Here is a 4882-nt window from a genome sequence, read left to right as displayed (position 1 = left end):
GGCAGAGCTGGGGTGATGGGCAGAGTGGAGCCTGGGGATCTAGGTAGGGAGGGTACAGTCACGGATGAGGGAAAAGGGAGGGGTAGGAATCAGGGTTCTGTTCACCCTCTGTGGCCTGAACAGTCCTCTAAGACACCCCAGAATGGAGGGACAGAAGCAAGCTGGAAATGTTGGGGGGGCATTTCCTGGCAGGATCCCTGAAGGAAGCTGGCTAGGCCAGGAAAAGGAGGCCATGCCCTGCAACCACAGGAACGGGCAGAGGCCAGCAGAGCAAAGTGGCACAGGGACAAGTCCGGGAGCGGGAGGATACAGACTGGGCAGAACACATGGGTGCCCTGCACCAGGCCCCTTTGAAGCCACTGTCAACAAAAAGAGGGCACAGGACAAGTCGGGGCAAAAGCGGTCCAACCCAGGCCGAAGAGGAATGTAGGGAGACCTGAGAGGAGAGGAAGGACAGAAGGACAGGCTTGGCCTTGTCCAGTCAAGAAGCCACTTGCTACATGCAGCTGTTTCAATTAAATTAATTGAAATTAAATAAAACTGAAAATTCAGTTCCTCCATCGCACTAGCCACATTTCAAATGTTTGATTGCCACACACGATTGCAGAGGCTGAATGAAGGTGCTTGTGTTACTCAAAGCCAATCACCATTATCTGTTGGTGTCCTGATCCCTTGCCCCAAAATCTTGTCATCGTTCCGTGTCTCACTTCAAAAATGGGGATAATGGGTGGCGGCTTGTTTTTCAAGTTTCTCTCATTGTTTTATTTGTGAAGTATATCACACACACAACAGAGTTCATGTAACATGTGTATTCTAATGAATGATGATGCTGTTATGAATAGAAATACCTGTGCACCCACTCCCCAGCAGGTTAAGAAGTACAAATAAGAAGCAGTGCCCCCTGCAAGTTAATTTTGGTTTCCTGCGCCTGCTGTAACAAATTACCAACTTGGTGGCTTAAAGCAACAGAAATTTACTCTGTCACAGTTCTGAAGCCCACAAGTCCAAAATCAGTATCACTAGCTGAAATCAAGGCAGGGCAGGGCCACACTCACATGGAGGATCCAGGGGAGGACACTTCCTTACCTCTTCCAGCTCCTGGGGGCCCTCGGAGCTCCTTGGCTTGCGGGTGCATCACCCCAGTCTCTGCCTCTGTCTTCACGCAGTGGTCTTCCTGTGTGTCAATTCTCCCTCTGTCTTCCTCTTGTAGAGATACGTGTGATGGCATTTAGGGCACATCTGGATAATCCAGGTGTATTGATCAGGGTTCTCCAGAAAGACAGAACCAATGGGATATGTATATAAATATATGAGAGGGGATTTATTAGGGGAAAGGGCTCATGCAATTGTGAAGGCTGAGGAGTCCCACGACAGGCCGTCTGCAAACTAGATGCAGGTAGCATGGCTCAGTCCAAGTCTAAAGGCCTCAGAACCAGGGAAGCTGCTGGTGCTACTGGTGTAAGTCCTGGAACCCAAAAGCTGGAGAGTCTTGAGCTCTGATGTCCATGGACAGGAGAGCAGAGTGTATCCCAGCCCTGGCAGATAGACAGAGAAATTTGCCTTTTCTTCTGTTTTTGGTTCTCTCCCGGCCCCCAGTGGATTGGATGGTTCCCACCCATATTGAGGGCGGATCTTTCCCACCCAGTCCACTCAGGTTCTCTTGCCAATCTCTTCTGGAAACATTGTCATGGACACACCCAAGAATATAGCTTTACCAGGTTTCTGGGTATTTCTTAATATAGCCAAATTGACACCTAGAAATAACCATCACACTAGGATAATCTCCCATCTCAGGATTCTTCACTTAGTCACACTGCAGAGATCCTTCTTCCAAAGTAAGGTAACACTGTATTTAAACATTCCATGGGTTACAACCCAGTATCACTGAGAGCCATTCTGCAGCCTACTACAAACTGTGATAAATTATCACAGATATCGTGCTTTAAAACAACACACATGTATTCTTTTACAGTTCTGGAGGTCAGAAGTCCAAAACAAGTCTTAAGGGGTTAAAATAGAGTTGTCAACAGAGCTGGAAGGTCTGGGGAGAATCCGCTCCTCGCCTCTGCAGCCTCTAGAGCTGCTGGCATTCCCTGCTCCCAGCTGCATCACCCCAGTCCCCTCTCTGTGTCAACCTTCTGCCTTCTCCCTCACTGACCCTCTCCCCTCCCAGTTCTAAGAACGCTTGTCATTACATTTAGGGCCTACCCAGAAAATCCAGGAAAATCTCCCCATTTCAAGGTCCCTAATTTAAACACATCTGCAAAATCCTTTTACCCTCTAAAGCAACATATTAACAAGTTCCAGGGATTGGGACATAGACATTGTCGGGGGCAGTTATTCATTGGACCACACACGCCCTTTCCCTAGTGCAGATTATTCTCTTGCAACCAGGAGTAACCACCATCTTCAGTTCTGTGTAAACCAGGCCCCTGGTTTTCCTTACATGTGTGTATTCACATATGTATAGATCCCTAAATAATAGATTGAGTTTCCCTATTTTGGTCTTTGTGTAAATCGGATCACATCATGTGTATGCTTCTCTGACTTGTTTTCTTCGCTCAACCTTCTGAGATTCCTCCAGATGCTCAGAAAGGGCTCCAGTTTGTTCATTTCCATTCCTCTGTGGTGTTGCAGACATAGTGATGCCACAATGTGTCCATGGCCATGTGGATGGGTGCCAGGTGTCTCCAGGACATACTTCTATATTTGCTTCTACCCAGGTGGCTAAACCCACCGGTCTTGTGCAGGATTTTTCATTCTTTGCCATCCTTTCATACTCTCATGGGATACCCCTGACTCACGTAGGGACACTCCTTGGTTCAGGACGATACTCAGAACGTTTGGTAATCATTTCTGGTAATCATTTCTTTCTGTGGCTTACATTGTTAAAACATTAGAAGGAGGCGGCCAGGTACTCAGTTGGTTAGAGCACAGTGCTGATCACACCAAGGTCCAGGGTTCGATCCCTGTGCTGGCTAGCCACAAAAACAAACACAACAAAACAAAAAAAACATTAGTTATTTTTTGCCTTACAAACAGAAAGCTGTGTCTTAATATGAAACATCCGTAACTCTTCTCCCCTCCAATCCTGGCTAAAGCTCAGTCTAACCCCTGGAGGAAAGAATGTGCTTTCCACCCTCCTCCTCAGAGGATGCGGGTTAGGTGAGTCCTATCGCACAGTGTGAGTCCCTTTTTCCTGTCTTCCACGTGGAGACCTGGGTGGCTGTAACAAAGCACCACGCACCGGGTGGCTTCCACAACAGACGTTTATTTACTCACAGTCCTGGAGATTCTGAAGAGAATCTGCTCTGGTGGTTGCCGGCAATTCTTGGCATTCTTTAATGTGTGGCCCCACCCCCACTCCAATCGCTGCCTGTCTTCATGTGGTCTTCCCCTATGTTTTCTCCCCTTCTCTTCTAAGGACAATTGTCACTGTATTTAGGGCTCACTCTAAATCCAAGATGATCTCATCTCAAGATCCTTAATTACATCTGCAAAGACTCTTTTTCTAAATAAGTTCATATCCAGATTCTGGTAGGCCTATCTTTTGGGGGCTACCATTCAACCTGCTACAGTGGGCAACGCAGCTTTGAACTTCCTGATTAGGATACAAGTAACAGGGTGAGCCAATGCCCTCAATTAATACCCCCAGCCCATTATAGCCACCGGAAGACTCTGAATGAAATATGAGCTGAGGAAGGCCCCGAAGGTGGCACTCACAATAATAAAGGGAAAGGTCCCTTGCCATGTCTCTCTACTTCCCCCATGTAACATGTCAGTCATGACAGGTACCCATACGTGTACACAGCAGTAAATATGACACAAGCCTTGGGGATGAGCACCAGCACCCTTCGGGAGCAGGTGCTAAGTCTATGGACTAGAGTTAGGAGTCCCAGTCTTGTTCTGGCTCTGTGATTTGATCCTGGGCCCCTGTCCCGTAATCACTGGCCAGGCTGCCTGTCCACTGCTGCTATGCTGTGGCCTTGGTAACCCTCAGGGAAGAGCTACTCTTTCCCACACTTACGACACAGCTGACTCTTGTGGAAGAATCAAATTATGAAAGCTGGGTACAGAGCGATGGCCAGTGCTCTGAGGGGCCATGTGTCCTGAGTGGGCAGAGTGTCCTGGGAAGCCATGGTCCTGGGGGGCCCGTGTGTCCTTGGGGGCCATGTGTCCTGGGAGCTCATGTGTCCCACAAGGCTGAGTGTCCTGTGGGGGCCGTGGGGGCCGTGGAGATGTGCGTCCCGTGGGGCCGTGTGTCCCGTGGAGATGTGCGTCCCGTGGGGCCGTGTGTCCCGTGGAGATGTGTGTCCCGTGGGGCCGTGTGTCCCGTGGGGCCGTGTGTCCCGTGGAGATGTGTGTCCCGTGGAGATGTGTGTCCCGTGGAGATGTGTGTCCCGTGGGGCCGTGTGTCCCGTGGAGATGTGTGTCCCGTGGGGCCGTATGTCCCGTGGAGATGTGTGTCCCGTGGAGATGTGTGTCCCGTGGAGATGTGTGTCCCGTGGGGCCGTGTGTCCCGTGGGGCCGTGTGTCCCGTGCAGATGTGTGTTCCGTGGGGCCGTGTGTCCCGTGGAGATGTGTGTCCCGTGGAGCTCTAGCCCTGGGCGGATCAGGGTCCTGCCTCCTCGTGAGGGACGACGTCCCGGGCCTCCGTATTGGATCAGCCTCTCGGTCCGCGGTAACGCCGTCCTCCGACCACCAGTAGGCGCTGCAGCCCTCGGCCCCATTCCTCCCTGCGGCGGCCGCCCCGGCGCAGCCCGGCCCTCGCTCCGACCCGCCGGTGGATGCGCTCGGCGCTCGCGGGCGCCCTGGCTGCTCGCGCACGCACGCTCGCACTCTCGCACGCACGCACGCACGCACGCTCGCCCGCCGTCCACTT

This window comes from Cynocephalus volans, chromosome 16 (assembly GCF_027409185.1).
Source record: "Cynocephalus volans isolate mCynVol1 chromosome 16, mCynVol1.pri, whole genome shotgun sequence".
Lineage (NCBI taxonomy): Eukaryota > Metazoa > Chordata > Mammalia > Dermoptera > Cynocephalidae > Cynocephalus > Cynocephalus volans.
Note: the sequence above shows the minus strand (reverse complement) of the source record.